The 12,492-nt window shown below is 33.9% G+C and overlaps 1 protein-coding gene across 10 annotated transcripts in view; it reads right to left on the bottom strand.

The window, feature by feature from the left end:
- Dmd (dystrophin) overlaps positions 1–12,492 on the bottom strand; it is a 2,486,572-nt gene that overhangs the window by 1,125,110 nt on the left and 1,348,970 nt on the right. The window lies entirely within an intron of this gene.

Here is a 12,492-nt window from a genome sequence, read left to right as displayed (position 1 = left end):
CTGTTTTAGAAAGATTAACTTGTCAAAATAGACAGGGATTTGGGTGGAAAGGGATCTCTTAGAAGGGCTCTATTGACTTAAGATTGGTGTCAAGGAGAATGAAAAGAAAGATGGGACATGAAAACAGCTGTAAAGGATGGGTCTACAGAACTCAGTAAATTCTGAAATGTGGAATTAAAGTTTGTGGAGGTATAAAGAGAAGACAATAAGTGTTTCAGCCTGAGGACATTATCAGAAATGATGCCAGTATGTTTCTGAAATTGCAAGCCTAATCAAGGTACAGCTTTGGGGGATGAATGTAGTAGTGTTCCTGACTTGGTAAATGTGAGAGGACTTCATAAAATATGTGAGTTTACAATTGTTCTTTTTATAAGTAATACCAATATCTCAAAACAACAAACGAAGTCTATCAATAGGAATTATGTAGACTTTTCTTTTTAAAACGAATGACTGTACTAGGAAATGAGCTTAACAGAGCAAGTTTGTGATTTTGGGGTGATATGGGTAACTGTACAAAATATTAGGAGTATCCCAATTTTAGAATTTTATTTTATATATATATATATATATATATATATTTTTTTTTTGTACCAGGGATCGAACTTGGGTCCTTGCGCTTGCGAAGCAGGCAGCGAAACCATTGAGTTTAATCCTTGGCCCTAATAAAGACTTCTCCAGTGTAGCACTATGGGGAGGTGGTGAAACTTTTTTGGGGGGGTACTGGGGATCGAACTGGGGTCCTTGCACTTACGAGGCAGGCAGCAGAACCACTGAGCTAAATCCCTGGCCTGGTTTTAGAATTATTTTAAGTGACTATACTTTATCACAATAAATTATAAAATTTGAGCATTGTTATACGTAAAAGGAATATTCTTTTCTGTACCCACACAATGAATCAAATATTTTTAAGTAATTGGTAGAAAGTGAGCTTTTAAAAGTGATTGATTATAAGTATTAATTAATGCTTCTACAGAAATAACTGCATAAGTATCAACATTATTTGAAACCTGAGGCTAACAGAATGGTCTTTAAAACATATAATGCAGACCCATGAGCTAGTATCAAAATCAAATTAGAATGTTTTAATTGTTTCATTTAATGAATACACTCACACAGAAATCTTATTACCTACAGAATCAAAGTTAACAGCTTATAAGTGAAAGATAACAGAGTCGAAGAATGGTAAATACTTAATGATTCTACTTTTACAAAATTCTAGAAAATGCAAACTACTTTGTAGTGTTAGACAGCAGATTAATGGTTGCCCAGGAATGAGGGGAGTGGCAGGATAGAGTGATTACCAAGAGGAGATATGTGAGGATGATGGATATGTTCATTAGCTTGATTTAGCAATGGTTTCACTGGTCTGTACATATGTCAAAGTGTATCTAATTGAATTAATTGTTCAGCTTATTGTATGCCATTAATACAATAAAGCTGTTTTAAGTAGTGAGTAGCTGGGCCAGACCAACACCAAAATGCATTACTAGATATAAAAGTTGACTTAAAAACAATATATGTCTCAAAAAGGATAAATGACTCCTATCGTGGATGCTATCATGTACCACCCAGATTCAGCAATTACAAATGAAGCATTCAGTCTCCCAGTTGCCAGAGTATTATCTAACAATTCATAGCTAAGACTTTCTCAGAAATTACTCTCAACAGACAGGAACTTCCTCATCCAAGATTGCCCTATGGAAAGAGATAGTTGGGGAACTGTTATTCAATGATTGATGGAATGGGCTACAAATGTCCACCTCTCCTTGCCTTATACAGGAATAGAATGAACACAATCCCAGTTCCACATGAAGCCAAGTGAAAGCTCTCTTATAACTGTACCACCAGTCAACTACTCACCCTGCCCTATGCTGCTCCCTTCATATCCTCCTAAGCATTGTTCTTTTTTTTATTAATACACATTTGCAATACATAATTTTTATTTTTCTTGTGTAGAGTTGGTACATGTACATAACATGTCTTCATTCCTTTTTTCATCCTCTTTCTTTGCCCTCCTCCCTCTGTCCATCTCTTCATCCCCTTCCCAGTTGAGAAAGTTCTATCTCCTTACTTCCTAACTTTTACTTTGCTCTTTATTTATAAGTTAGGTTTCTCATATAAGAAAAACCACACAATATATAAGCTTGTATGTATGATTTTACTTAATATTACGTACTCCAGGTGCATCCATTTTCCTACAAATTATTCCAGTTTATCTCTTTTTTTATGGCAGAGTAGTAGCATTGTTCTTAAGAGCATTAACCAACATGTCACCTGCATAGAGATCTCTGTCTCAGAGTCTGTTTATTTTTTTACTTTTTGGTTTCTTGAAACATTGTTTTGCTATGTAGTCCTGGTTGGCTTTGAACTGGCTCTGTGTCCCCACCCAGCCTCGAATTTGTGATCCTACTCTCTCATCCTCCAGAGTTCTGTCCAGAGTCACAGGCATGTCCAGTCAGGCCCTGTTTCTTGAGGAGCCCAATGTAAGACAACAACTTAAGATGTCGAAAAATAATGAAGTGCAGAAAATAGAAGTACATACTTGACATAAACATCTAAACAACTTAAAAACTTTATCAGCATTCATAAGGGTTCATTACATACAAAGACACAGTTATATTTTTGTTCATTGATTCCTTACCTTGTTGCTAGGTTTCTGGGATAATCTACAAAGCATAAGTCTTTATTGAACTTAGTCTTTAAGGAAAACTCAAGAAAGAGATATGGTGATTATTTGACATATGACTATAGAGATTCTTTTGCAGAAGCATCAGCTATTGGGGAGGGTGTCATGCTTTGGAAGAATTATGTTCATTAAAGTTTAGTACATGGAGGAACAAAATTATATCAATATTACTAGTTTCATTCACTACAAAAATACTGTGAACATATATCAATAAAATTACATTTTCCACTGTAAATCAGGAATGTAGCAAAATTTGCTATCTTAATCAGTTTTTAAAAATGACACCATTAACATTTATAGAATTAACTAGATGCTAATTTAGGGGAAAGCATAACATTTGAGCAAGTGAAATTGCCATAAGAATTTCTTCATTAGGATGAAGAGAGCACGTTTTCTATGAAAACCTTGATTATTTTTACTTCCTAGAAACATGAAACATGTCTTAGCCTTAGAACACAAAAGAAAGAAGAGAAAAATGTCACCTATAGGAAATTCACGCAGGACTTTGAAAGTTAATGGACACCTTCCATCTAATGACAGACACATGAACAAAGGCCCAGTGACTCCAATTATTCTGTCCTTTCCCACCAACCCTCATCTATTCTTCAGGTATAGATTTAAAGAATCATTTTTTTTCATTAAGTTTATCGGTATATTTTAGGTGTACAATATGATGACATTCATCATTGGGATCTTGTACCTTTACGTGATATACCTTGGTTCTTATTTTTTCCCCCTTCCCTTTCAACCCCTCCATCCCTCCCTATTTACAAAGACTTTGTTTTCATTTTTTTCCTTTTCTCATATTTTTTCCTTTCCCTTCTTTCCTTTTCCCTACCCCTCCCATTTCCTCTTCCCCTTTAGATCTTTTCTTCCTGTTTGACATTATCTATTTTACATGTTGATTCTTATTTACACTTTTAGCTTCTCATACCAGAGAAACTATTCGGTATTTAAACATGTGTGCCTATTTATTAAAGAATTATTTTGAATATTTAATATTCAAAGAAAGACATGTAAATGAAGTTAACTTCTAAACTATCTTCGTATATTCTAAGAAACTACGGCCCTCAAAAGAAAGAAAACCATGTATCTATATGTTTCTTTAATGTAGAAAAACAATCCATAAATGTCAAAAGCTAGTATAATCGGTATATCTTTTTTTTTCAAGACAAGGTTTCTCTGTGTAGTCCAGGTTGTCCTCGAACTCATTTATGTAGCCCAGGCTGGCCCAGAACTCACAGCCACCCCCATGCCTCAGCTTTCCAAGTGATTAGATTACAAGCGTGCACCACCACACCTGGCTAAGTGAAGTTACAAAAGCTAAACTGTATTTTTTATTTTGTCTATTTACCTTTAAACAACATTATCTCATTAATAGAATATTTCTGAGCAAATAAGTATTTTAACTTTTTCCACTTGTAGTCTTTGATCTAAAGATTTGGACATTGTGGGCAGAAATAGCATCATGAAAATCATTTAAAGAAGTATTTCATAGAAAACATTTTATATTTAACATATTTTCCAATTTTCACAGTTATCCATCATGAAAGAGTTTTTGACAAATATTGATAAAAGACATCTGTATGACTAAGATGTTTTGAAACAAAAGCAGAAATATGTAAGTTTTGTACATACAAGGGATCTTATTTTAATGGCTATTGATAAGTTTAGTAAGGGCAGTCTTCCTACACAGTATATTTCTTAGCACTTTTCTTTATCATATTTGCCAGTCAATAAATGGTTCTATAATAATTATAATTATGAAATTATTATAATAATAAATGTTTACACCTTTCATAATAGGCATAAATCATCAAAAAGTAAAGGAACTGGGGCTGGGGATTTAGCTCAGTGGTTCCGCCACCTTCCTTGCAAGAACAAAGTCCCAAGAGTTGGAACACTGGTACCCAAAAAAACCCCCAAAAAACAAAAAAACAAAACAAAACAAAACAAAACCCCAAAAAACAAAAACCAAAGGAACTATCAGGCAGTTTATACAGGCCAGTGAGAACCTAAATGCTTAGCTATGCTGTGGCTTATGTTTTATGACATACAGAATCCTGAAAAAAATGAGATTGGAAAAAGTTACAATATTTTTAAACCAATCTATAATTTTTTTAGTGACCTTTGAAACCTCACCATCACCAAACTCTTGACTTTTCTAATGCCCCATATTGGTCAAAAAATATTCCCTTGTTAAGAAACAAAACAAAGCAAAGAAAAGGAAAACAAAAACTTTATACAATTTGCAGTTCTCTTTCTTAGCAAAGAAGCAATTTTCACTTTATGTCATCTATTTCAACAGTTTGGTGTTCTTAAAATATCTTTTTTTCTTTATACACCTTTTGAAAAATTTGGTTTTAGTTAGGTGTGGTGATGCATACCTATAATCCCTGCTACTAGTGAAACCGAGGCAAAAAGATTGGAAGTTCAAGGTCAGCCTGAGCAACTAAGCAAAGCCCTATCTCAAAATAAAATAAAAAGAGGTGGGGATGTAACTCAGCAATAGAATGTCCTGGATTCATTAACCAGTACCAGCAAAAATAAAACTGTAAAATCTGCTGCCTTTTTCTGTTCTCTAGTTGCATGTTCTAGCTTTCTGACTATATTTATTATTCTTCATGTTGCTAAATTTCACGTGGCAAAATATTTGGATCACAAGGTAAAATGGATTACTGAGAAAAATTTGTCTTCATTCATCTCTGCTGAGAAATGATTCATTCTTGACTTCTCTAGGAATACCCTCAAATTTTGTTTTTTGTCTTCTTGGGCTTAAGCTTCTAGAGATTCTGTAACTATAAAAAATAATCATAATCTTAACTTATTTTTAATCTAAAACAATAGTGTTGAATAATTTCCAGAAGACTTGGAATATCTGTCACAAACACAAATTTTCCTTAAATTAATTATTTGAGAAATATCTCTACACAATACCTTCATGGGAGAAAGACAAAGACAAATTCAAGTCTGTTATGAGATTTAAGAATTTAGCTTAACCAGGATTGCATTTATCGCCTTTAGTTCTTATTTCTACTCCTGTCACTAACTGGTATGAATCTCACTTTAAAAACAAAACATGGCTGAATCCTTTTTAAAATTGTAAAGCAAGAATCAATCATTCAAAGAGCTAACCAAAGTTGAGTACATACAAATAACAACAGTAAACATGAGTGAAACGTTCAGTAAACTAAGAAGTCAATAAGGAAGAATCAGAAAGACACAGCCACACAAACATCAGAATGCAAAAAATAAGGAAAATTCAAGATCTAGAGAATAGCAGGAGTCAACCAAGCAGCATGAATAAGCAGAAGAGTGAAAAGCTGGGTAGGGAAGTACACTGGCCCTTGTTGGTGAATAATGTCCCTTTCTCACACTTGACAGCATAACTCTTTGGAACTCCACTCATTCTCTAGGGTCTTGACACTACAGTGTGACTTGCCTAAAGATCAGTACCAGTAAACATCTAAGATTTACTTAAGCCTGATAGATTTCCTTGAAGCAAAAAAAACAGCTACAGCTACACTCAAGACAGGCTGGAAGTGCTTCCAAAAGTGAAATTTAATATCCCGACATGGTGAGCAATCCCTTAAAAAACAATTGATAGAATTGGAGTACAAACATCACCTTTCTTGCTTTTTGTCTCAGTTAAAGCCTAGACGTGTTTTATGGTTTCCCAGATGTTCTCCATGGGATGGAGCTCTAGTATCCCACAGTAGTGTCTTTCTTGATAGCTTACTCTTTATAGGCTTCTTTCTCTTCCCCTCCTCACAAAACAACTATTCTACCGCAACTTCTTGGTTGCACTGCCCAAAGAAACTAACTGAACTCAAATTCTTTTTGCAGCATTTGCGTATGGGAGAACACAAACCAAAATACTATTAAACTGAGAAATTTTATTATTCAGACCAAAATCTACCCTTATGACTGCCTTGTTTGACTCTGTAGGTAGAGCTAAGGGAAGATACACAACTGGATTGGAAAATTCACTCATACTTTCAAAAACTAAAGCATGAATTTATTTTATTTTATTTTTTATTTATTTTTATGTTTATTTTCTTTGGGTACTGGGGATTAAACTCGGGACCTTGCACTTGTGAGGCAGGCAGTGGAACCACTGAGCTAAATCCCGGGCCCAAGCATGAATTTATTTTGCTGTGGAACATGACTGTAAAAGGGTACACAAGGCCCTAGCAGGAGAGCTCAAAGAATTATTATGTTAACTAATGTTAGAGGTCAAAGAATAAGCCTTTAAGATATTCAGAATATTTAATGTAAATGATTGAATAATACAATATCCAATCATTTGACTCTAAATACTGAAAATAGTTTTTACCTAAAAGTTGTATCCATTCACAGATTTTTATCTTGCTTTGTTTTTCACATATAGTAATGGTAAGATACTGAAAAAAATTGATGGGGTTCTTTTCTTGTCATTGAATTCTGCGGATTTTTCTTTTAGTTATAAGTTAAGAGTGTTTTCTTTTGGAGATACTGACTTGATTTAGAAAAATGCCTTATTATGTGTTTTGCAAACTTACTTATTTACCACAGCTAGACAGAGACTCCTTACTTTGTCATGCAGCTGCTTGTTTTTAAACAAATTTTGCCAAGAGACATAAACCAGATGGTCTTCTTCGAGGGTATACTGTGAGCCATGATAGTAGGCTTATGGTAGTTTCAGGCAGTAGACATCTGGGTATGGAAAGTCATGATGCTATTTGGAAATCCAACTTCCAAGTGTGCAGAAAGCCCTAGGAAACTGGCAAATTGGTAAGTAAAACTGTGACTGAAAATTTGTTTCAATATTCTATTTTTTCAAAGAACTTTAAATATATGCTTTATATTACAATTACTTTGGTAAAATAAGAATGCCCCAACTTGTTGAATTAAAGAGAAAACTTGTGTAAAATAGATTTATATTATATCTCCAAATGAGATCAACAAGTTTTATGTTAGGCTATGTCAGAGAGAGTTATATGTGTTCTATCAAAAATGGTTAGTCAATACTGTAATATTCTACAAAAGCAGTATGGTGTGTTAAATTGTTATTCACTATTATATTTTGGAGGAGTATTATATATCCAACTGGATTGTTTGTTTTTATGAGACAGGGTTTTTCTATGTATTTCAGGCTGGCCTTGAACTCACTATGTAGTCCAAGCTGACCTTGAACTTAGGGCAATCTTCCTGCCTCAACCTCCTGAGTGCTGGGATTACAGGCATGTGTCACCACTCCTGGCTATATATTCAACTTTTTCACATGACTTTAGAGAGTGTATTTCTCTGTCCATGGACTTTGGAATATGTCATTTGACTTACTTTAACCACTGGTTGTAGATGTTATAAATCTAGGATTTACAAATATGCATTTCTGCTTGCTCTTCTAAGAGCTTGCAAACTCTGCCATGGAAGAATATATTTCAAGTATCTACTGTCCCAGAGTCTTGGGCCTCAGAATGAGACTCATGCCATAGATCTTCTTGGCCAATTTACTACTCCAAAGACTGAAAGAGAGTTGATTCACTATAGCCCCGTGAACAGGGATAATGAATTACTGTGTGTGATTTGGGGGTGTGTCATTACATAGCACTGTTGTAGCCATAGCTGATTAATACTGGCAGACTTTGGTAAGGGCCCAATGGGAAGCTAACTTGGGTTACTCCTCCATTAGTGGGAGATAGGGCAAAAGATAAGACAAATATGAGAATTTGGCATCAGAGTCCTAATCAGTATGTTACTAACTTATGAAAGGTACCAACAAAGATTATATCTGTAGTTATCCTAGAATCCCTTTAAAACAAAAGCCACATAATGACCATACTTGGTTTCTAAGGGCTAAACTGTAACAGGCTTTAACATTGAATATTAGAGAAAGGTAAAAGAAATATATATACATATATATATGTATATATATACACATGTATATATACATATATACATATATATACACATATACATATATATATATATATATATGCTTCTGTCATATATAATGAAGTGCTACCTTGAGCTTTTTTTACTCTCGCGAAAGCAAATTATAATTGATAAAGATAATTTTCTGGAAAAATTAACCTTGCTTTATAGTCACTTCTTCAAAAACTCATATATATAGAGAGAGAGAGGGAGGGAGAGAAGAGAAGTTAAGTGAAGGGAGGCCAGGAAAGAGGAGGGGAGAGGAGAAGAGGAAAGAGAAAGGAAGAAATTCAATATAAAGTAAACAGTAAAACATCACTACTTGTAAAAAGACATTATAATTTAATTTTATTCAATTATACAAATTATTCCAAGGCTAAGAGTTTCATAAATGTCCATTTATACTCTCTTTTTATCAGTATCTACCCATTCTAGGAAACCACAAAGAATATTCTAAAATGTATTGTTTCAGGCAGAAATCTCTCAAAAACCACATCTTTTGCTTTTAATGGGCAGTCTTCCCCTGAGGTAACTGATGTTTTCAAGGGGGATTTGAGACTGTCCATGGATAAACTAAAACTAATAAGGAAATAATTCTTCTGAAAATCACCTTACAGGCAAGAATGTGCAATTCTTACAGAGTAAACAGATTTTTAAAAACTTATAATTTCATAATCATAATAAATATGCCCCAGAGTAGAAGTTATAAACCAACTTCTATCAAAAATTATGTCTATTTTAAGGGCTAATGGGTATAGTTTTCTCTATGAGGGAAGTTTTTAGGCCTCTGAAATATTGAGGAATATATCAAGGTCACATATTTCATATATTGCTATAGAAATATTTAAAATTCTGATCTTAGGATAGAAAAATGGAAGTAAATATAGAAAAATTTACCTTACATTAATAGTTTGTTGAGTGATCCTATGATAGAAATGGGTTCTTGTTAATCAAGTAGTTTCTTGTAAGACTGTGGGGGTGAAGAGACCTCCTTCTTCCAACATGTGGAGAAGGAGACACCATATACGGAGAGTTGGATAGAAAGCAAGAATGAGCAGAACCATCATATGGCCTTGACTGCATGCTCCTGGGTGGCTTCAGATGCTTCTGTCTTAGGTAATGCATTGCTACCATGATCTTTTGTGACTCTCAGCCAAAGCAAATTATAATTGACAGAGTAAAGAGAATTTCTGGGAAAATTACATGTAGCTTTGCTTTATAGTCACTTCTTCAAATACTCCTCTAGCCTAGATAGAGTTTTAAAATGTATATTTAGAGGAGGGAGATTTACAATATGACAAAACCAAGAAACACACAGAAAGTAAAATCTAAAATTATCTCTAAATTGAGGTTAGTCCTATAGGTACAAAATCTGTTTCTATAATTAAGTTTTTTTCTCCTGGTAATAATTAAAATATATATTTATTTAGATAAAACTAGTAAAATAGCCTTCTGTACACTGCAGAAATAGAATTGTCTATGGTGAGGAATAGAAATGTTTGCATACAACTATCCTTGGAAACAAAAATGTTCAATTACTTTGAGTAAAAGACTCAGGATATTGGTCTATATAGTTAACTTTGTGGTTATATGAATTTTACATCTAGTCAATTTTTCATCTGAAGCAAGTTCTAAACTCACCTCTATGTGAACTGTAATGATTTATAAGAATCTGAAAATGTTGAAGATGTAAGACAAGTGATCCCTTCTGATCTAGCAATGAGGATACACAGAAGATAATCTGGTGGGTAGAAACAAACTCCTATTTAATTAATTTCAAAAAGTTCTTTTCATTAAATAAATACAACAGATCCCCTTCATCCAATTTTTTCTCTACCTGCTCACAACAACTAAGAACTCAATAAATATAATTGGAAGTGAACAAGAAAATATAAATCAAAGGCTAATCTAGGTATCCAATTAGTACCCTGAATGATTTACATTTTAAATATAGGTCCAAAAATCACTATTATGATATAAGAATATCATTTGTTGGTAGTTGGCTCATTTCAATGAGACCTTTTGGTCATCAATATACAAAAATTAAATTTGGTACTTCCAATAACTAACTACATGGGGTTAATCCTTTGTATTTTAATGTTTTGCCTCTGATGGTAAAATTTCTATGTAATTGGCATCAATACTCAAATCTTTGTATTTATTTTGGGTGCTGAGTGGAAACAAAGGCTTCTCCATTTGGCTCAAAATCACTCTCTCAGTGGTGCACAGAGTGCAATGACTGGCCTGTGAAGGGCATTTACAAAAGCTAGGGATTAGTTTAGCTTAGACATGGATTGATAGAAAAATGAATACTTGAAGAGAACAGCATGAAATGGAAGATAATGTGTAGGGCAAGGGGAGTCCTAAACTAAAATACACGAGGGAAATGGCATATGGCAGAAAATACAATATAGAAGCTTCATGAAAGGAAAGTGGAGAAAAGGACAGGTTAGTAAGGCATTTCTTTTTTCCAATTTACAATGGTTTATGTATGGGCGATAAGGTGTGTTAATCGTGTTAAGTTATAGTTTTTATCACCATCATTATTATCAAGTAGCACTAATTACTCGTGTATCCTCTACTAGGCACTGTATAAGCAAGTGACTTTTAAGTGGCTTCTGACAGTTAGGAACCAGTAAAATAAATCATACCAATCAATGTAGACAAATGTAGAACAATAGATACTGAATAAGATGCTTAACTGGGGAAAAACATGAAGGTTAAGAATAAAGTTTTAAATACAGTGTTTAGGTGAATTGGTAGTGTGTCTATGTTTCATGCCTTGTCTATGATGGTAAGTTCTCTATTATTTCTTTTAAATCAATAACTCAATTTTTAAAATGAATTGCATGAATTAGTTACTTAATAAATAATGATTTTTCAATAAAGATGTTGAGAGTGAAAACCAAAGCAGAAGCTTAACTCAAACCCTGACCCTACCCTTTATCATGGTTTTCAAAAAGTGAGGCAAAAGTAGAAACTGACTTCTTCAATCTGTCACATTGTCCTTTAAAAGATCTCTATGACTGAATGCATTTATTCTGAGTAATAAAAAAAAAGATCCTAGAATGGGATATAAACAACTTTCCCATGTTCAGAAAATGATTTTTCTTACTTTTTGCTTCTTAATTCTTCAAAGCTCAGAAACTAACAGTAGAGCTATGAATTGGCAATATACTTGTACCTGGGGGAAATGAAAATTCAATGTTTCATGAAAATCTCAGATTTGGTAGACTAATTCTAAGACTACAATGTTAATCCTTCCTGAGTTGTTAGCATCCTGTATGTACTTATCATGTATTTCCCAACTACATATGGCATCGTGACAAAGAAGAGCCTGTTAATGCTGCTATAGCTGAGTGTCTCTTGTAGGAACAAACAATTCTGGAAAAGCTCCCAGATTATGCATCTGTCCCTCTAGCTTCCACTTTACAGGATACAATTGTATGGGGACAACATGAGGATTAGTATATTACCCTCTTTGCTCTGTAAGTAGTGTGGGGTTATTTCTCTCACATTGAAATGACAAAAATATTTATTGAATGTCTTAGTAGAAAGATTACAACTGAGATAGCCAATGTCTATAGGAAGCTCACATTAGAAGTGGGCCGGCAGAATTATATGCTTGCTCTCTACAATCTGAATACAGAGATGATTAAGGCACTTTCTCTTCAAATCAGATTTCTTTTGTTTCTATTCCTTTCATTTCTTTTATTGTCTCATTTTCCCCTATGCAGCGCAAGTGGCAGCTTGAGTCTGTGAGTGTTTTAATGTAGTGGGCTTGGCACTGAGGAAAACTAAACAATGGAAAAATCCCTGAGGAAGCAGTTTCCATCTCTCCCACCTTCAGCATCCTATTAAAGTGTCATGCTGTGGTCCCAGAATGATGG

The sequence above is a fragment of the Heterocephalus glaber genome, unplaced genomic scaffold (assembly GCF_053883595.1).
Source record: "Heterocephalus glaber isolate CG9 unplaced genomic scaffold, H.glaber_assembly_v1.0 deba00001547, whole genome shotgun sequence".
Lineage (NCBI taxonomy): Eukaryota > Metazoa > Chordata > Mammalia > Rodentia > Bathyergidae > Heterocephalus > Heterocephalus glaber.
The sequence above is the reverse complement of the archived record's forward strand: the minus strand, read 5'-3'. Positions and strand labels throughout refer to the sequence as shown.